Source organism: Ursus americanus, chromosome 16, assembly GCF_024610735.1.
Source record: "Ursus americanus isolate L20-20 chromosome 16, mUrsAme1.1.p, whole genome shotgun sequence".
Classification (NCBI taxonomy): Eukaryota; Metazoa; Chordata; class Mammalia; order Carnivora; family Ursidae; genus Ursus; species Ursus americanus.
Window position 1 is genome coordinate 325,151 of NC_142142.1, and position 21,881 is coordinate 347,031.

Below are 21,881 nucleotides of genomic sequence, written 5' to 3' on the forward strand. Positions count from 1 at the left end.
GGGCCGGACTCGGGCCAGGCCGCGCCCCCGGCCGGCTCACCGGGAGCCGGCCGTGCAGCCCGCGGCGGGGGCGGGGACCGAGCGTTCTGCCGGCACAGCGCGGCGGCGCCCGAGCGCCCGCACCCCGGCCTCCCCGAGGCCCCCGGCCGACCCCGCGGGAGGAGGAGAGCCGCCTCCGCACGGAAGAAGCCCGCCAGCCGCGCGCCGCCCCGGTCGGAGCCCTACCTGCGCGCGGAGCGGAGAGGCGACGAGCGGGCAGCAGAGGGGCGCGGGCCGGGCCGCCGCAGCCGCGCAGGCCTGCCCGCCGCTACCTGAGGCGCCCCGGCGGCGCTGCCAACAGGAAACTTGAGAGCGCCAGGGGCGCGGCGGCCGCCCTGTCCCCCCGCCGGCCGGAAGCGCGCCCGCCGCAGCCCGGGGTCAGCCTCCAGCCCGGCTCCTCGGAACTCGCCTCCGCGGCCACCCGCCGGGCCCGAGAGCGCTTGCCCGGGTGTTCCGACTTGCCCGAGCCACCTCCCTCGCCAGGACGTTTCCCAAGGTGAGAGTCTGGGGTCACGGCCCCCACACAGGTGACTTACTCCGTGTGGCTGAAGGGACCGGCAGGCATCAGCCGGGCGTCAGCCTGGTCCCTTGGATCACCTTCCTGCCCCTCCCAGCACGCGCACACACACAGACGCACGCACACACACGCGCGCTCACACCCCCATACTCACTCCTGCTCCCACCTCCGGCTCTCCAGCTTATACACCCGCCCCTCCAAGTCCCGACCGACCTCCTAGTTGATCCAGCGATCCAGCCGGTGCCTTGTAGCCCCTTACGCGCCTCTCCCCAGCCTTCGAGCCTGCTGACCACGCCTTCCTTTCTGGATCGCTGGGAGCACGAAAGTTTCCGCACTTGGCGCCTGCTCCTATCTCTCCAAATCTCCTGCATACCTTGGTGACTCCACCTTCTCACCCTCCAAGGCTGGGCTTTTCCATGGTGGTGTTCCCCCAGGTCCCACCGCAGCCTGTCTCCTCTGTCACTCTGCGGGCCTACCCAGTCTTGTGGTTTCAACGACCTCCTGCCTGCCGATGACTTTTGAACTCACATCCAACCCAGGACGTCCTAGAGCTGCAGGTGGTGTATCCAGCTTCCTGGGGTCCGTCTCCACTGGAGGTTTGTAGTCCCAAACTCAAACTCCTAATTTCCTTCCAGGAACGTGCCAGAAGCTGCTGCTGCTCCTGTGTTTCCAGTCTTAATGATGGATAGCACCACCTCCCACTCCAGGCCGTACTGGGGAGCCATCCTTGACTCTCTCCTTTTCATCTCTCACGTGAAATGTGTCACCAAGGGAGGAAATGGAACCAGTCATTAGTGAGTACCCACTGTGTCTTCCCTGTGCCAGCTGCTGTTGCATAGTGGCTTCCTCTAAGCACCATTTTATTCCTTCTACCTCACAGCCTGGTATTTGCAATCTACCTACTTATAAATGATATGCACATGCAATTGTATTCATATATTACATATTATAAAGCATACCTAAAGCTGATGTCAAAGGATATGGTAAAGACAATACTTCATTGTTAATGAATGGTACAATATACCTTTTTCCTTTCACTTTAAAGTTATTTGCAAAAATCTGTTTAGGGAGAGCAACATGATTAAAAATGGTTTTAATAAATCTTAGTTTAATATTTTATGAAACTACAAAGTATGCTTTTAAGTTCAGTTAATGTCAATACTTAGTCCTAATGGCTGTTGTTGCCACCCCTCCAAAAAAAGATATCTCACAAAGATAAGTAGACCCAAATGGGAGAATTCTATCTTTGACTACACTTAATAAATCATAATTCTCGTTTAAATCCCATCTACCAATTTTGCAAATGTGAAATTCCACCAGAAAGCTCTTCTTTGTCCGTGAAACCCACGTTCTCATGATGTTTTCATCAGATACTTTTGTGAATATTTTTAACGATGGGATTTTTTTTTTTTTAAGATTTTATTTATTTATTTGACAGAGACAGAGATAGCCAGCGAGAGAGGGAACACAAGCAGGGGGAGTGGGAGAGGAAGAAGCAGGCTCACAGCAGAGGAGCCTGATGTGGGGCTCGATCCCATAACGCCGGGATCACGCCCTGAGCCGAAGGCAGACGCTTAACCGCTGTGCCACCCAGGCGCCCCATCGATGGGATATTTTTAAACTCTTGAAACTCTTCGTTTGGAAGATTGTAAAGTGGATTGAAAAGTGTATTTCTTCTTAATTATGAAGACTATAGCTAGCATAGTCTATTTTTTTTAAGACTTATTTATTTATTTGTTTGTTTGTTTATTTATTTGAGGGGGTGGGCAGAGGGAGAGGGAGAAAGAAACCAAGCAGGTTTCACAACCCAGAAATCACAACCCCCAGCCAAAACCAAGAGTTGGACACTTAACCAGTGCACTAGCCAGGACCCGCATTTAGTGACTACATTTATATTCTATTTTACTTTTTTTCTTTTCAAATTTTTACTTAAATCCCAGTGAGTTAACGTAGACCACCATATTGGTTTCAGGAGTAGAATTCAGTGATTCATCACTTACATACAACACCCAGTAGCACAGTCTATATAGGTGACAATGACACACTTATTTTGGCATTAAAATCACATGATAATGGAAACAGTTCCAAACATCAGTTTTCAAAAGTCTTTCCCTATAACATGATTCTTTTAAAACACAATTATATTCATTGCGAAAATATCACCTTTCTCTAAGGGATACACTGGGTGTGAATGTGTGTGTATGCATACACACGCATCCGTGACAATCACAAGCCAGCACATCAGAGGTCAGCAAATTTGGAATCCTTGGTCCTTTTGTTAAACTCATCTTTAAATTCCACAGTGCTTAAGTTCTTTGCCTTGGGTTAATCAGTAAACCTTTGAGTAACGTAAAGGATTTCATAGTCTCATTCCACATTTCATTACAAAGTATTGTAAAGATTCTAGTATTTTAAGATTGTGTTCAAATGAGCCGTATTATTGACACCCTGTAGTATTGTGTGGTCTTCCAACTTCAGTTACAATAAGGAGCTTGTGATTTGTGAATGAGTGAGGCAGCGGACAAGTTTCATGTGCAGCCCCACTGCTCCCAGCTCCCAGTTTGTATTCCAGTCAGGGCGGCCGCTCCATCAGTGGTTCCTTCTACGCATAAAAACCATAGCATGTTGGGGCTCCTGGGTGGCTCAGTCAGTTTAGTGTCTGACTCTTGATTTTTGGCTCAGGTCATGATCTCAGGGTCCTGGGATGGAGCCCTGCTTCTGGCTCTGGGCTTAGTGGGGAGTCTGCTTATGGATTCTCTCCCTCTGCTCCTCTGCCTGCTTGTGCTCTCTCTCTCTCTCTCTCCCTCTCAAATAAATAAATAATCTTTAAAAGAAAAAAACACCCACATCATGTTATAAGCCATTCACATTGCAAATATCTTTCCTTTTGCAGATCACAAAAAGTATTTCTTTATGTTTGCCATCATTGAACAGTATGGCAAAGGGGTAAGGAGAAACATGCCAGCAATGTGCACACACATCGTGTGTTCTATACCTTTTCTACAAATCTTCAACAGGGTTTTCTGTGTGTCTTTCAACAGAATGCATTTTTTGGCATCGCCTTCTCCTCTCTGTACTAATTCAGTCACCTTAACAATGGCAAATAGAACAGAGGTTTTTTCCAATGACGCTGACATTTTGCCTTTTACTTTTAAGTAAAAGGGATTTTGCTCAAAAGAGATTTTTAGACATGTTTATTGCATTTAATAATAGCTCACAAAAGTACTCAACTAAGTACTGCAGGACTTGGAATATTCCCCCTCAAAAAATTGTAGAGATTTGTCTTCACGCTCTGGTTGTGTAGAATTCACACGTCTTACTGATTATGAATGGCACATTTGTATTATTATTAACTGATACCTCAAGGCCCAATATACCCTTAGGTTAGTTGTTAACTACAGTGATGTAAACCCACATTCCAAGTTTGAACTTTTTTCTGGTCTACTCCCTTCCCAGAGAAATCAACATAATGGATCTCATATGAGTAGCAGGAAATTGTTAGCTCTGCCATTTTTCTGAGTTTGATTTTGCTTGCACTATTTGTATTATTTTCAATCTGTGGATTTCTTTGCAGGAATCTTTTCAAGCCACCTGTCCCTTTTGTGAGAATTAGCTTAGTTAAATGATAATTAGATGATATAATCTATCTTTCTACCACCTGGGATACAAATAATTCATAAGACTTCGTGATTCACTTGAAAGCAGCTAAACCAGTGAGGGTGCCATAGTCACCCCTACCCTGTGAAGCAGAACCCCCCTCTTCCCTGAGGACACCTTAACTTCGATACGTGACAGGGACACCTGAAGCAAGGGATGAATTAGGGCGCCTGTGTCAATCCACGTAGTAAATATAAGTGAATCTTAATTTCTTTATTTTGAGTCTAAAACATAAATATAAATAGAAGCTTTAATTTTTCTTTTACATGCCAATAGATCACCTTACACACCCACTTTGAAGACCATTGATTTATTCCATCCTGCCATTGCCTCGGTTCCATGTGAATACCACCTCACTAGTCTCTGCCCGTACAACCACCTCTCCCATCCCTAGCAGCACCGCCAGTCTCTTCTCCATGCTTCTGCCACCAGTGGCAGACCTCCTGAGTTGTCTCCTCCTCTCTTCCCATCTACCCCATGCTCCAGTCGTTCAGACTTGAACACCCTAGAGAGCACTGGGATCAGAGCTGTGGGTCACCTCCAATAGTGCTCTGAGTCCTGATACCACTGGGGGGGGGGCGTTATTCGAGCATTTTTGGCAACCCAGAGGTGTTTGGGATCTGTGCTCCACCCCCCACCCCCACCAATGCTCTCCTTTGGGTGATTGTAACATAACGTACAGCCACATCCAAGATGGACATGGCAGCCTCCAAATACCCAATTTCTCTGTCCCCTTTTATAGTCTCCTGGATTACAGAAGCCAAAATCTCGCCCCAGGAGACAATAAGAGAGGGGCTCTGCTTCTGGGTGTTTTAGCAGAGCCCCATCAAATGCATCCAGTTTTCAGACAAAGTGCCCTGGGGCCTTCTGTTTATTGAGTGGACTGAACTCATGGGCAGAAATAGGTACATCAGGAGTACATGGTGGCTGGAAGGAGAGTGCCCAGGGCAGCGCTCCTGGCTCTGGGCACTGAAGGCTATTGTGGGCCCTGCCGATGTTGTGTCACAATGGAAGGACAGCCTTCCCCCCACTTGCCTCTCACTCCAATTTGAGGTTCAAATCCTTCCCCCAGGAATTTAAGTCTCTGGACGCCAATCAGCCCTGAGCAAGCTAGAGATGGACAGTGGGCAGAACAGTCCCATTACAGTTAACAGCTGGTTCCTTCTTTCTGAAATGGGTTTCTAGAAAGGAGAGAGCCAAACCTGAGAACTTCGAAAATTAGTGTGAATGAGAGCTGGGCCCTAGACCCAGAGCACGTGCACTCAGCCTTGGAAATGGAGCTGTTGTGACAGAAGCAGAGGGAGAGGGGAGAGAGCTCGGGGTAGGATTGGTACTGAGTCTGGGGGTGGCTGGAGACCTTGGACTTAGAGTCACTCCTGTCGGCACTGCAGTGAAGGAAGGTCAGTGAGTGGGTGTTTGAGGCTTGGACCCGCAGCATGTGACCACAAAACGCTCTCTCTCTCTCAATAGTCAGGGGCCTGACACTCCCCAGGACACGCCTGTGTGCTCACAGGCACATGATCTCTGCAGTTAAATTGAAGTCTGGCAATTAGCAGTCCCCTTCCCCATCTAAGATGGGCCTGTTGTCTCTGCCTTCTCTCCAGGACTTGGAGATAACCCTAGGCTATTGCTCAAGCTCACCACCAGCTCATTCCCATGTCTATGCGTCTTTCATTCTCTCCAGAATTCTCCCATCAGCCATGACACCATTCTGGTGAGACTCTGCACTTGGACTTCTACAATGGAAGTCACAACCTCAGACAGCCCTGCACATTTAATTCATTATCTGAACTCCCAAATCATCTGCCCCCAACTCCCTTCATCTTTTACCTTAGATTTTGAAATTCAGATGTCAAATTCTAGCATGACTGTGGCCCTCTAGAATTATTTGGGAGGGGAAGAGGGTGGTGGGCAGAGTAGAGCCTCAGATAAGGCTGCGACCTCTGTCTCCCAGAGATGCTGTCTTCCCCGTTGCCCCTTGCACATGCACACACACACACACACACTCACACACACGTTCTCCTTAGGACATACTCATTTCCAAGATCCCTCCTGGCTGCAGCTTCTAGCATTCCCCCTTCTCAGACTGTCCTCTTCCCAATCCCTGGTTCGGACCTGCCTGTCCAACCATTCAGTGAGTGATGGGGTCAAAGGCTGAGCCAGGAGCAAGAGTATATAGCTATCCTGTCCCTCAGTGTCTGCTTTCCCGTTGAGCGTTGGATTCCAGACAGTACTCAACACCCAATCCACCCTCAGCTCAGTGGAGTCTCAGGAACATCTGGAGGAATGGGAGTAGCTAAAATTGTATCAGAGGGAAGCATAGGGACTTTTCCAGTTCCTGCATTCCTGTTATTTGAATGAGCCTATGATCTCACTAAGGGTAATAACACATTGAGTGAGGGAGGAGGACTCTGCATAAGAATTTGATTTGAGCTGGGTGGCTCAGCTGGTTGAGCATCTGACTCTTGATTTCAGCGCAGGTCGTGATCTCAGGGTCATGAAATCAAGCCCAAGTATGGCTCCACGCTCAGCGAGGAGTCTACCTGAGAGTCACTCCCTCTCTCTCTCCCTCAGTCCCTCCCCTTGTGCTCTCTCTCTCTCTCTCTCAAATAAATAAATCTTTGAAGGAAAAGAATTTGATTTAGGAAGTCAAAAATTTAAAAATTGTGATGGTTGCACAGCATTGTGAACATGATTCATGCCACTGAATTATACACGTAAAATGTGCATATACAATTGTACGTGTTAAAACAGCAAATGTTGTGTTCTATGTTTTACTACAACAAAACATTGTAGAAAGAACCAAAAAAAATCAAAAATTGAATTTTTAAAAAACTGTTCCTTCACAGCTCCACTGTTTTCCTTTCATCATTAAGTGTGAACAGGGCAAATGGCTCTTTACTCTTTATCTGCTATCCCACTATCCACAAACCTTCAGGCAAAGCCATTTAAGAGGTTCTCTGAGGCAACAAAGAAGGAAGAGTCATGTTGCACCCTGAAATAACCCAGGAAAGAAAAGAAGGCAGTTGCCAGGGGAAAAAGAAGATTAGCACATAACAAGGAAAGAGAACCCAAAGGTCACTATGACACAGAAGCTCTTCCCAAGAATCTTCAGAAATCTTGGAGAGAATACTGGACAAGCCCCTAACGGCTCAAGGTGGGCAGAAGTTCCCATCACTCATGATTTTTCTAAAGACTGAGTCTTTGAGAAAGAGAAATAAATCACTTGGAAGCCACCAGTATCTATCATCTGTCGACTGTCCCCAAAAGGTGAGCCTCAGTCACTGGCCCATTGGCATATTTTATGTCTACGTCACACCCCAGAGATTCCCCACTTGAATCAGATCAATTCCCAGTGACCTATGGCAAAGCTCAGATCCTTTCTAGATAAATGTAGCCAAAGCAATGGTTTACCAATAATCTAGTATTCCCAAAAGTATTCATTGAAATTAGGTTCAGCTGAAGGTAACAAAAACCTAAAATAACAATGAGATAAATAAAAGTTTCTTTTTCTTTCACTAAATAGTTCAGGGTTGGGAATTATGGACACTTCACAAATCCTCAGACTTCTTCCAGCCACCACTCTACCATCCCCTGAGTGTGACCCTCAGCCTGTGGGAATTAACAGTCACCCTTCATTTGCTAAGAGCCTATAGCTAGATCTTCAGCCATTACATACATGTATCATAGAGCAAGCAGGACGAAGGATCACATGGTAGTTCTGTTTTTCATTTTTTGAAAAACCTCCATGCTGTTTTCCATAGCAGTGCACCCATTTGCATTCCCACCAACAGTGCTCAAGGGTTTTAATTTCTCCACATCCTCACCAACACTTGTTGAATTTTGTTTTCTTAAGACTAGCCACCCTGACACGTGTGAGGTGATATCTCATTGTGGTTTTGATTTGCATTTCCTTGATGATTTTTATACCAGTTGGCCTTTTGTAGGTCTTCTTTGGAGAAAAGTCTATTCAAGTCTTTAGCCCTTTTTAAAATCAGGTTATTAGGGGGTTTTTTGCTATTGAGTTATATTACCGTGTAATCCAACAATCCCACCTCTACATATTTATCCAAAATAATTGAAATCAGAATCTCAAGAGATATTCACACTCCCATGTTCACTGCAGCGATATTCACAATAGCCAAGACGTGGATGAAATCTCAATGTCCATCCACATAAATGGATGAAGAACGTGTGACATACACATACAATGGAATATTATTCAGCCTTTGAAAAGAAGGAAATTCTGCGTTATATAACCATATGGATGAACCTTAAGGACGTTGTGCTGAATGACATAAGCCAGTCACAGAAGGACAAATATTGCATAATTCCACCTATATGAGTTATCTAAAATAGTCAAACTCATAGAAACAAAGAACAGGATGGTGGTTGCCAGGGGCTGGGGGAGGAGGAAATGGGAAGTCGCTAATCAACATATATAAAATTTCAATTATGCAAGATGGAAAAATTCTAGAGATCTTCTGTTCAACATTGTGCCTATAGATAACAGTACTGTATGCTTAAAAATCTGTTGAAATGGTAGATTTCACATTAAGTGTTCTTGAAAGAAAGAGAGAGATGGAAAGAGGGAGGGACGGAGAAAGTGATGAAGAAGGAAAGGAGATGGGAGGAAGGAAGGATAAAAGTCAGAGGGCATGTGCCAATGTCTTTTAATGAAGCCATCATATCACATTTCCACTTACCTCCCATTCGGCCACACCGAGCAGCTCCGTAGCATCACTGACCAATGACACTGGCGTTTCTTCTCACATTCAACTCTGCCCAGGCATAGTGTTCCTTTCCAAATATAACTGCCGTAGATTTTCATGATTAACTTGATGATAACAGGCCTAAAATCTCACATCAAAGAAAGCAGAGAAAAGTATCAACACAGGGCAGTTTAGACCTCCTCCCCACCTCGGAACTTCCCCGGGTCAGTCAGTGCACCATGATTCGCACAGCTGTAGCAGCCACTCCAACATCCAAGACCTCTGAGTTAAGTGAAAGCCTTTTGGCAATTTGGGGGGAATCAAAGGAGTTATGTGTCTCTCATGCTACAAGGGCAGGACTCTACCCAAGTAAAGGCTTCAGTACCCCACCTCATCAGGTCCCAATGTCAGCAGTTACCATGCTGGTGTAGCATGCTCCCACTTCACTAGTGTGGTGTCGGAAGAATGTCTTTACATGGAGAAATGCAGGCAATATAGGCCCAGGTTACCAGAATTATGTTATGCTTTACCTTCTCTTACTTGGGTAGCCAGTCTTAATTTGACATACTTTAAAAGTTCTTCAGGCAGTCACCTGTGAAATACCTATTGAGCATCTGGCAGGTGTCAGGCACTGGGTTTTAGAGCAACAATGGTGATCAGAACATAGCCTTTGCCTTCATGGAGGTATCAACTAAGGAGCAAGACATGACGATCAAATGACCCCACGAAGGCATGACTTCCAATAGTGATAGTTCTGTAAAGGAACAGGGTAAGAGTTATATCAGGGCGTAACAACAAAACCCGACCTTCTTCCAGGTCTGAGGAAGGAGACGAAGGTTCCAGACATTGGGAACAGCATGTGCAAAGGCCCTGGGAGAATTTAGGGGAATGATACAACAGCTCTTTCCCTCCACTTTATTTCTGTCATGTATTCATGATTGCACATTCTAAGTTTACACAATAAAACCTCAATTTCCAATGTCTATAAATTCTTTAGTTTACTAAGGGAAGTACCACATGGCCTGGGTAAGTAAAACCAGATTTAGTGCTGCAGGGTGGTGTTTTTTTTAATTAAGTTTTCTAAATCCTGTCACTTTTCCAGCATTTATTAAATTTATAACAAAGCTGTTTTAAAATTCCTCATGCCCACCCTCCCCAACCGCTTGGGTTTTCTTAATATTTCCAGTACTGTCTCTCTCAAACATTCCTTCCATGAGAGTATATTCTGAAAGTCAGTGGAGAAGAATGTCCTCCCTACCCTGTTTTGTAAGCATCTTCATTTCTACTTTTTTTTTTAAGATTTTATTTATTTGTTTGTCCAAGAGAGAGAGTGCATGCACAAGCAGGGGGAGCGGCAGGCAGAGGGAGAAGCAGGCTCATTGCTAAGCATCTTCATTTCTTCTGCCGAATTTGTAGAGGGTCCCATTAGTGCCAGACCCCATGTAGGAACCCCAGCGCCAGGTACCAGCCATCCCACCCTACTCCTTCCTCATGGGCCCTAACTTTAATCACTCATCCAACCTGAGTCTATCTGGCCTTCTGCTCAGCTCTTCTCCAGAGAGCAAGTGGAATAAAATCTGTGTGATTCATGGTCCTGGACTACAGTCCTACTTTATTAGCCTTTCTGCCTCCTAATAGCACCACCCCACCCTGCTTCAAATTGGATCTATCTAATCTCTACCTATCCCGATGTGTCGGGCCTAAATGCATTGCCAATTTCCATTCCTACCAGGGACCTCTGAAGTATGACAATGAAATCACAGTCTCTATCCTTACCTGTTGTGTCTTTCTCACACAACTCCCCTGCAGGGGTTTGCCATTTTGAACCTCGTCCTCATCCACTGTCTCCAGAGCTGGTTGCTGAGAGCCAGAGTCCCAGGGGGCCTTCCCAGCGCCATCAACAGAATAGCACTGTATCAGTAGTGTCCTAGTAGCAAATGGATGGTACATTCACGTTGGGATAATTGATTTAACAGATAATTTAATAGACAGACTAATAAGAAAGATGTGGGAAGGATGCAGGAAACCATGAGCATTCGTACAACATTCGAGGGGTAATAACCTCAGGGTGTTACCTTCCTGGGCCTGAAAGGGCAAGTCTGAAGAGCAGCAGCACTGATTACACAGCAGGCTTCCAATAAATCCAGACTCCAAGCTGGGTCCCCTTCCTCACAGCCTTATCTGTGTATGTAGACCCCGCACTAAACATCTGTGCAGGGATTACTCTTCTGCACAGGGTTTTCCTGCCTCTCACCTGGACTACAGGGCTTCCTATGAACCTGATGGCTGCAGGCACCTGGCTGAGCCCACCTGCCCCTCCCAGGTTCTCGCTCCTCCTCAGTTGAGGATCTGGGAATGGTGCTGAGTTATCGCTTTGGTCCTCTGACTTCCCTTGACTTTTGGTTAGCTGGTGACTGGTTCTCCATGAGACTGAACATTGAAGTCATGGCCAGTTCTTCTTTTTTTTAAGATTTTTTTTGAGAGAGACAGAACATGAGCCGGGGGGGGGGGTGGTCAGAGGGAGAGGGAGAAGCAGACTCCCCACTGAGTGGGGAGCCCTATGTGGGGCTCGATCCCAGGACCCTGAGATCACGACCTGAGCCAAAGGCAGATCCCTCATTGACTGAGCCACCCAGGTGCCCCTATCATGGCCAGTTCTTATGGCAACTCTTCAGACCCTCCTTTTGCATAGTTTGGTTTGGCTGACAGCTCAGGCAACGGTGCCCAATCTGTTTCCCAGGGTTATCCATCAAGGAGGTGGGGGGTGGGGGTGGAGGATCTTTACACCACCCCTTCCCTCCTCTGTAGGTCACTACTGTGGAGAACACAAAGGAAGAAGTTTTGATACCCCCCCAGAAATTTCAATGACGTCGTCCTGCTTTTATTCACTTGCCATTATAGCCCCTCCCTCTGAGGCAGGGCCAGGGCGTTGTGAGCCACATTCACAGGAGGGACCCTTTCCCAAGGGTTCCTAGGGAAACCCTTCTAACAAAAGACTGCTCCCTGGCCCCCTCCCCGCAACTGCTCCAGACATACCCAGATGTATCTGAATCCAGCAGTCCTGTTTCTCAGGACACCATGCTGTCCCACCAGGACCATGGCTCTGTTATAGGTTAGTAAGGGACAGCTTTGTCCAAGCAGTCACCCCACAGATTTTCTTTCTTTTCTTTTATTTTTAAACGATTTTATTTAATTATTTGACAGAGAGAGAGCATACAAGCAGGGGAAGCGGGAGAGGGAGAAGCAGGCTCTTTGCTGAGCAGGAAGCCCGATGCGGGGCTCAATCCCAGGACCCTGAAATCATGACCTGAGCTGAAGGCAGGCTCTCTAAACGAGTGAGCCACCCAGATGCCCCAATTTTTTTTTTTTTTTTTTGAGCAAGAGCGCACTCGAATGCGAGCGATTAGGGGAGGGGCAGAGGGAGAGGGAGAGAGAATTTGAAGCAGACTCCACCCTAGCATGGAGCCAATGGGGGCTCAATCTCACAACCATGAGATCGTGATCTGAGCTGAAAACTGGAGGCGGAAGCTGAACCGACTGAGCCACCCAGATGCTCCACTCCAGACTTTCTGAATATTTTTCTGTTGAGCTGTCATTGCCAAAGTCATGCAGGCCGATTTGTTAAATGGTCTCTGTGCAGCGGTTGGGGTTTCAGGAAGTTGCCTGTCCTTCCTATAAATACTGATCACCGGGTTTTTAAATAGGAAAAAAATGTGAACGTAAAATAATATTTACCAAGATCATATAGTAATATAGTAAATACTCATGATGGAACATTAAATCATAAAAGTAGGAGGCAGGGCAGGATTTCAACTATGTGAAAAATAAAATAAGTGAAATAAAATAAGTAAAAACTTGAGCATATAAAGAAAATGGTAAGAAGACCTTTTTAAATACAACTCCAGGTTCTGGGGGAAAGTCCTCTCAGCTTGCAGCGCCTGCTCTGATTCTCCATCAGGCGGCTGACAGCCACATTTCTGCCCCAGACCTCTGGGTGTGCTTTGACCAGTAGGAAAGACACGGTGACTAGGAATTTTATTTTATCCAAGGTAAGGAAAAGCTCTATGTAAAACCTGGAGAGTTTGGGATGCTCTGGAACAGGAGAGGTGGGAAGAAAAAACACTATGAACTGGGAGAGAAGAAACAGAGAAAGGAACCCCAAAACTTGACAGCAGGGCAGGGCCAGACTGAAAAGACAATGAAAAATTCCCTATGAGAGGGAGGGGGAGGCATGTTAAATTTATCATTGTTTCCTATTGTCTTCTGTACTATGCTAATACCCCTTCACTACCCGCCACATCTTCAGTAAAAATGCCTTATAACAAGAATCTTCTAATATTGATATTTGGGGGAATAAAAGAGAAGCGGTCATGGGAAATTGTCATGGGGACCAACACAGGAGCTGATATAAGACATGTCCTCTTATATCAGCCAAGACAGGCTAGGCTATAGCAAACATATACAAGACAAACAAATAAGCCAGACAGAAAACTCAGTAGCCGGACACATCACAAGCCGGTGCGGGCCAGGTAGCTCTTCTGCGTGGCTGTCCTCCAAACAGTGACTCAGAGATTCATGCAAGTCCCACCTCCATTGCCTCCATTAGGAGTCTCGGACTACTTGATGTGTGGGAGAGGGGAGGCTGTGTGGCCAATAACACTACTAAGGCAATGCCTAAAAGAACACATAAACCTTTAAATTTATGTATAAAAAATAAGGAAGTTTGAAAACCAGTGATCTAAGATTCTAACTCAAAAGCTAGAAAAAGAACAGCAAACTAAACCCCAAAAAAGGAGAAGGGAAGCAAAAAGGTAAGAGCAGAAATCAATTAAAAAAAAGACACCATACAGTAAATCAACAAAGCCAAAGTCTTAATCTTTGAGTAAATTAATATAATGAATAAACCCCTAGCAAAGAGCGCCCAGGCGATGCAGTCAGTTAAGCCCCAACTCTTGGTTTCAGCTCAGGTCACTTTCTCAGGGTTGTGAGATTGAGCCCCAGGTCAGACTCCTCACTCAGCTGAGTCCGCAGAGTCCTCTTGGGATTCTTTCCCTCTTCCTCTCCCTCCACCTCTGCCCCCCCACCCCCTCCCCCACTCACGCATGCTCGCTCTCTCTCTCTCTCTCCCTCTAAATTAAATAAACAAATAAAATATTTTTAAAAAAAAACCCTAGCAAGACAAATCTGAAGGGGAAAAAAAGGGAGAGAGACAACACTGATACCAAAATCAAATATTAAAAATGGGATATCACTATGAATTTTACATATATTAAAAGGATAATGAGAGAATATCATAAACAACTTTATGTTAATAAATTGACACTCTGTGTGCCCATATTTATGCCAATAAATTGGAAGATTAAGATGAAATATACAAATTCCCTAGAATAAAATTTACCAAAATTACCACAAGAAGAAATTTAAAAATGCCAATAGCCTTATATCTATCAAAGAAATTGAATCCGAAATTAAAACTCTTCCCACAAAGAAAACTGCAGATCCAAATGGCTTCACAAAAATTTAAAGTCCAAATAATGCAGATATAAACAAACGCATCCAGAGAATAGAGGCAAAGAAATATCCAAACTCATTTTTATAAGGCTTGTAAAACTTGATACCTTGATATCAGAAAGACATTACAAGAAAAGAAAATTATTGGCCAATATTGCAGGCTGGGAAATTTAGAGGATTCCATGGTGAGCCCATTTGGTGAGCGATAACAGTCTCCACCACAGTATACTCTTCTGGTCTTTAAACACTTCTTTGTTCCCTCTTCCTACAAGTAAAACATCTTCAACTGGTCCTTGCAGAAGACAATGCAAAGTCCAATCTGCCATTGCATTGCATAGTCTTCTCCATCAAGAACAGATGCAACTTCTCTTAGACTGAAGCCCTGGGAATTAAAAAGGCAAGTTGTCTGCCTCATACCCTTGCCAACCAACAAATACACAATAATAGATCAGGAATAGATTAACTTCAATAAGCCCTCCCATTCAGAAATGGGAAGACTGCGGGGCGCCTCGGTGGCTCAGTCCGTTAAGTGTCTGACTCTTGATTTCAGCTCAGGTCGAGATCTCAGGGGCATGAGATTGACCCCACATTGGATCTCCCAGCTGGGCACGGAGACTGCTTCAGATTCTCTCTCTCCCTCTCTTTCTGCCCCTCCCCCTATGCACCTGTGCTCTCGCTCCCCCACCCCAGATAAATAAATCTTTTTTTAAAAAGGGTGGGGGGAGCCTAAGAGACCCACAGTAGTCACTGTTCCACAGACACACTGGTATTATAATTCTAAAATACCAATGGGCAGATATGAAAGCTGCCTAGCCTGGGGCAAGGGACTGTCTCATCCATTACCCTTTGTGATCTTTGGCATCATCTTCTGAAGGGCTTCTTCCCGGACCCTTATTCTCCTTGGCTACATCTAAAGAGAGAGATGGGGAGAATGCTCTCCATAGGGACTGTGCAACTTCCTGCCAGAGGTTGTTTTAAGGCTTACTAACAAATTTAGGCTTTTTACACAAGCCTGTGGTTTCTTTGACAATACAGTTTTCTCAAAACCTTGGTAAGCTTCTAGTCTATTGGCATCCAGACTGTTCCATTTGCCAATATCCATACTCAATGTTCTTTTGTAACACATACTCTCCGAATTTGCTTTATTCTTTTGCCTTCTTGCCCCCAGGCTCTCTCTTTCAACGTGATAGTGATTTCCTCGAAGCTAGTTGAAACAAAGAACACACATTTAATCAGATATTTTCCATGATTCACTTTAATCAGCTGAAACATCTCCTTGGGTCTTTGTCACGCAAAGCCTTTTAAATTTCCATCTCTTACTATTTGGGAACTAGAGGCAGTCCGCTTTTCTAAGTCAACTGACTATTCTGGACTTTGTCTACACCATTTAATTTCTGCTGACAAAACAGCCAAATACATTCTTTTTTAACTTTAAATTGAGCTATACTTCTTAAATCATATACATACCATAATGTTTCTCCATTTCAGAATGTAAATTACAGTGGTTTTTAGTATATTCACAGAGTTGTGCAACCATCACTACTATCTAATTTTAGAGTGTTTTCATCACCCCAAAAAGAAATATAACTGGGGTGCCTGAGTGGCTCAGTAAGTTAAGCGTCTGCCTTCAGCTCAGGTCATGATTTCGTGGTGCTGGGATCCAGCCCCACATCAGGCTTCCTGCTCAGAGGGGAGCCTGCTTCTCCCTCTCTTTGTGCCCCTCTGCCCCACTTGTGCTCTCTCACTCTCTCTTTCTCTCTCAAATACATAAATAAAATCTTTTTTAAAAAAGGAATAAAGAGGGGCGCCTGGGTGGCACAGCGGTTAAGCATCTGCCTTCGGCTCAGGGCGTGATCTCGGCGTTATGGGATCGAGCCCCACATCAGGCTCCTCCGCTGTGAGCCTGCTTCTTCCTCTCCCACTCCCCCTGCTTGTGTTCCCTCTCTCGCTGGCTGTCTCTATCTCTGTCGAATAAATAAATAAAATCTTTAAAAAATAATAAATAAATAAATAAATAAATAAATAAATAAGGAATAAAGAAACATAACCATTAGTAGTCACTCCCATTCTTCCCATCCCCTCCATCCCCCAGAAACCACTAACCTACTTTCTGTCTATAGATTTGCTGATTCTAGACATTTCAGATAAACGGAATCATATACTATGTGGTCTTTGTGTTTGGTTTGTTTCACTTCACGTCATGTTCTCAAAGTTCATCCACGTTGAAATGTGATTCCGTACTTCATCACTTTTTTCCTTTGTGTGTGTGTTTTTATTCAAGTATAATTAACACAGTGTTGTATTAGTTTCAGCTGTGCAGCATATGATTCAACAATCCTCACATTGCTCAGTACTCGTCAAGATAAGTGCGCTCTTTTTTTTTTTTTTAAGATTTTATTTATTTATGTGACAGAGAGACAGCCAGCGAGAGAGGGAACACAAGCAGGGGGAGTGGGAGAGGAAGAAGCAGGCTCCCAACGGAGGAGCCCGATGTGGGACTCGATCCCGAAATGCCAGGATCACGCCCTGAGCCGAAGGCAGACGCTTTAACGACTGCGCTACCCAGGCGCCCCAGATAAGTGCGCTCTTAATCCCCTTTATCTAGTTCACTCATTTCCCTGCCCGCCTCTCTTCTGGCAACCACCAGTTTGTTCTCTGTATTTAAGAGTCTGGGGTTTTTGTCTCTTTTTTTCTTTCTTTCTTTTTTCATTCGTTTTGTTTCTTAAATTCCACATATGAGTAAAATTGTATGGCATTTGTCTTTCTCTGACTGACTTATTTCACTCAGCATTACACCTTCTAGGTCCATCCATGTTGTTGCTAATGGCAAGATTTCATTTTTTACGGCTGAGTAATATTCCATGTATATATACATACACAGACACATATATGTATATACATACCACTTCTTCTTTATCCATTCATCTACAGATGGACACTTGGGTTGCTTCCAATCTTGGCTATAATAAATAATGCTGCAATAAACGTAGGGGTGTATATATCTTTTTGAATTAGTATTTTTGTTTTCATTTTGTTTTCAAAATGTAAAACAGTACTTTATTACTGTTATAGCTGAATAATATTTTATTATATAGATAAAACATATTTTGTTTATCTACTCATCCGTTTATGGACATGTGGGTTGTTTCCACTTTGGGGCTATTATGAATATTTCTACCATGAACATTTGTGTACAAGTTTTTATGTAGACATATGTTTTCATTTTTCTTGGATAAATACCTAGAAGTAGAATTGGTGGGTCCTATAGGAACGCTGTGTTTAACGTTTTGAAGAACTGGCAAACTTTTTCCAAAGTAGCCATACCACTTGACGTTCTCACCAGCAATATGTGAAGGTTCCAACGTCTCCATGTTCTCACCAGCACTTGTCATCATTTCTACTTGATTATGGCCAGCTCAGTGGGTGAGAAGTTGTATCTCATGGTTTCCATTTGCATTTCCCTGAGGACTAATGATGTTGAACATCTTTTCATGTGCTTATTGGCCATCCGTATATCTTATTTGGAGAAATGTCTGTCAGATCCTTTGCCCATTTTTAAATTAGGTTATTTCCCTAATTTTTTTGAGTTTTTATTGTTGAGTTATAATCATTCTTTATAGTATTCTTGACAAGAGATTTTATCAGATATATGTGATTTGCAAATATTCTCTCCTATTCTATGGGTTTTCTCACTTTCTTTAGAGTGCCCTTGGAACATTTTATAGTATTTAATTTTGATGAAGTCTATTTTTTCTTTTGTTGCTTGTGCTTTTAGTATTATATGTTAGAAACCATTGCCTAATCTAAGGTCATGAAGATTACACCTGTTTTATTCTAAAAGTTTTATAGTTTTAGCTCTTAAATTTAGGTCTTTGATAAATTTTGAGTTAATTTTTGTATATAGTGTGAGGCCAGGGCCCAATGTCATTCTTTTGCATTTGGTTTTCCCAGCACCATTTGTTGAAGAGACAGATTCATTCCTCATTGAAAAGTCTTGGCATCCTTGTCAAAAATCAATTGACCACACATGTATGGATCTGCTTCCAGACCCTCAACTCTATCCCATTGATTTGTATGTCTGTCCTTACGCCTGTACTACACTGTCTTAATTATTGCAGTTTTGTAGTAAGTTTTGAAGTCAAGAAATGTGAATCCTCCAAGTTTGTTCTTCTTTCTCAAGATGGCTTTGGCTAATCTGAATCCTGTGCATTTCCATATGAATTTTAGGCTAAGTTTACCAATTTCTGCAAAAATCCAGCTGGGATTTTGATAGCAATTACATTGAATCAGTAGGTCAATTTGGGAACTGCTGTCATCTTAACAATATTAAGTCTTCAAATTCATGAATACGGAATGTCTTTCCATTTATTTAGGTGTTTAATTTCTTTCAACAATGTTCTGCAGTTCTCAGTGTATAAATATTGCACTTCTTTTGTGAAATTTATACCTGAATATTTTATTCTCTTTGATGCTACTGCAAATGAAATTCTTTTTTGGGGGTTGGGGGGAAGGGGCTCAGGGAAAGGGAGAGAGGAAATCCTAAGCAAGTTCCATGCCCGGTGCAAAGCCTGAGGCAGGCCTTGATCCCAGGACCCTGAGATCATGACCTGAGCTAAAATCAAAAGTTGGATGCTTGGGCTGCCTGGATGGCTCAGTTGGTTAAGTGTATGCCTTTGGCTCAGGTCATAATCTCAGGGTCCTGGGATCCAGCCCTGCATGGGCTCCCTGCTCAATGAGGAGTCTGTTTCTCCTTCTCCCTCTGCCCACCCTCCCCGGCTCGTGTTCTCTCTCATGGCTCTCTATCAAATAAATACAATCTTAAAAAAAGAGAGAGAGTTGGATGCTTAACTGACTGAGCCACCCAGGTGCCCCAGAATTGATTTCTTCACTTCATTTTTTTCATTGCTAGCATGTAGAAATACAAACTAATTTTTGTATATCGATCTTATATCCTGCATTCTAGAGTTTTTTGTGGATTCCTTTGAATTTTCTATATTCAAGAATATGTCATCTGCAAACAGAGATCATTTCATCTCTGTTCAAATCTAGATGCTTTTCATTTCTTTTTATTGACTAAGTCCCCTGGCTAGAGCCCACAGTATGTTGAATAAAAGTTGCAAGAGTGGACATTCTTGTTTAATTCCTGATCTTAAGGAGAAAGATTTCAGTCTTTCACCATTAAGCACGGTGAGGGTTTTGTAGGAGCTTTTTAGCAGATTACAAAATTCCCTTGTAGTCCTAGTTTGTTGAGCATTTTTAATCATGAAAATGTGTTGGATTTTGTCAAATGCTTTTTCTCATCTGTTGAAATGATAACATGGTTTTTGTCCTTTATTCTATTAATATGGTATATTACATTTATTGATTTATGTATGTTGACCCAATCTTGCATTCCTGAGATAAATCCCACTTGGTATATAATACTTTTTACATATTACTGGATTCAGTTTGCTGGTATTTTGTTGAGAATATTTGCATCATATTCAGAAGGGATATTAGTCTGTAGTTTTCTCTGCTTGGGATATCCTACTCTGCCTTTGCCATCAGAATAATACTGGCCTCACCGAGTGACTTTGGAAATATTCCCTCCTCTTAGATTTTTTGGAAGTATTTGTGAAGTATTGAGGGTAACTCTTCTTTAAACGTTTGGTAGAATTTACCAGTGAAGCCATCTGTCCTCTGTTCTTCTTTGTGGCAAGTTTTTTGATCACTAATTCAATCTTTTTACTTGTTTGAAGTCTGTTATAGTGTTCCACTTCTTCTTGGAACACCTGGGTGGCTCAGTCAGTTAAGCAACCAGCTCTTGATCTCGGCTCAAGTCACAATCTCGGCTCAGGTCATATCTCAGAGTCCTGGGATTGAGACCTTCATCGGGCTCTGTGCTCAGCAGGGATTCTTGCAATTCTGCTTGCAATTCTCTCCCTCTCCTTCTGCTCTTCCATACCGCTAACATGCTCTCTCTCAAATAAATAAATAAATCTTAAAATATCGTTTTCTATTTCTTCTCGAGATGGTCTCAGTAGTTTATGCCTTTCTAGAAATTTTTTCATTTCATCTAAGTTATTTAATTTGTTGGCATGTAAGTGTACGTAATATTCCTTTATATTCCTTCTTCTATTTTTGTAAGGTGGGTAGTAATGACCCGTCTTTCATTCCTGATTTTAGCAATTCGAGTTTTCTCTTTTTTTTCTCATGGTCACTCCAGGTAGAGGTTTGTCAATTTGTTGATTTTGTTGATCTTTAAAAAAAACAAACAAACAAACCTTTGATTCTGTCAATTTTCTCTATTTTTTAATTTACATTTTATTTATTTCTGATCCAATCTTTATTATCCTTCCTTCTGCTTGCTTTGAGTTTAGCTTGCTCTCCTTTTTCTAATTCCTAATGGTGAAAGTTTAGGTTCTTGATTTGACATCTTTTTTCTCATTCAATATAGGTGTTTACAGCTATAAATTTCCTTTGCATTGTTTTCATTATATCCCATAAGCTTTAGTACGCTGTTTTCATTTTTATTCATCTCAAAGCATTTTCTAATTTCTCTTTGATCTCTTCTTTGACCATTGATTATTCAGAAGAAATATGTTTCACTTCCAAAAGTTTGTGAATTTCCTTCTGTTATTGATTTCTAATCTCATTCTATTGTGGTCAGGGAACATATATTATTCTAAACCTTTTAAATTTATTGTGACTTGTTTTATGGCTTGACATATGGTCCATTATAGAGAATGTTCCATGTGCACTTGAGAAGAATGTATATTCTGATGTTGTTTAGTGGATATTTTTGCTATTATACCAGGTTTAGTTTGTTTATATTGTTGTTTGAGTCTCTATATCCTTCTTTTTTTTTAGGTAGTTTTATTTATTATTTATTTATTTATTTATTAAGATTTTATTTATTTATTTGTCAGAGAGAAAACGAGCATGCACAAGCAGGGGGAGCAGCAGGCAGACGGAGAAGCAGGCTCCCTGCTGAGCAAGGAGCAGATGTGGGACTTGATCCCAGGGCCCTGGGACCATGACCTGACCCAAAGACAGACACTTAACCAACTGAGCCACTCGGGTGTCCCTCTATATCCTTCTTGATCTTCTAAGTCACCCTAGATATTCTACCCATTATTGAAAGTGGGGTATTGAAGTCTTCAACTCTTATTGTACAATTATCTATTTCTCTCTTCATTCTGTTAGTTTTTGCTTTGTGTATTTGGGGGCTCTGTTGTTAGATGCACATGTGTTTATAATTTTTATATTTTCTTGATGGATTGATTCTTTTTCAATGAAGAAAAGACTAAATCTATTCTTCTTTGTCTCTAGTAACAATTTTTGTCTTAAAGGGTTTTTTGGGGTTTTTTTTTTTTTCTGATATTAGTGTAGCCATTCCAGTTTTCTTTTGGCTATTATTTGCATGGAATATATTTTTCTATCCTTTTACTTTCACCCTATTTCTG

At 43.0% G+C, this 21,881-nt stretch overlaps 1 protein-coding gene and 1 long non-coding RNA gene across 5 annotated transcripts in view; one reads left to right on the plus strand and one right to left on the minus strand.

Annotated features, from left to right (window-relative positions):
* The window catches only part of AMPD3 (adenosine monophosphate deaminase 3), a 45,571-nt gene extending 44,679 nt beyond the window's left edge, over positions 1-892 (minus strand). The window contains exon 1 of one of the 3 annotated variants that reach the window (XM_045788866.2): positions 770-892. The gene's annotated coding sequence lies outside the window, so the exon portion shown is untranslated. Of the gene's footprint in view, positions 1-225; positions 346-575; positions 645-769 lie in introns of those variants that run through there. The other 2 variants (XM_045788868.2, XM_045788864.2) reach the window with 2 other exon arrangements.
* Positions 1-21,881, plus strand: part of LOC123786576 (uncharacterized) — a 39,386-nt gene that overhangs the window by 4,555 nt on the left and 12,950 nt on the right. Inside the window, exons 1-2 of one of the 2 annotated variants that reach the window (XR_015726903.1) lie at positions 357-535; positions 1,192-1,350. This is a non-coding gene — a long non-coding RNA (uncharacterized LOC123786576). Of the gene's footprint in view, positions 1-356; positions 536-1,191; positions 1,351-21,881 lie in introns of those variants that run through there. The other variant, XR_006778000.2, reaches the window with a different exon arrangement.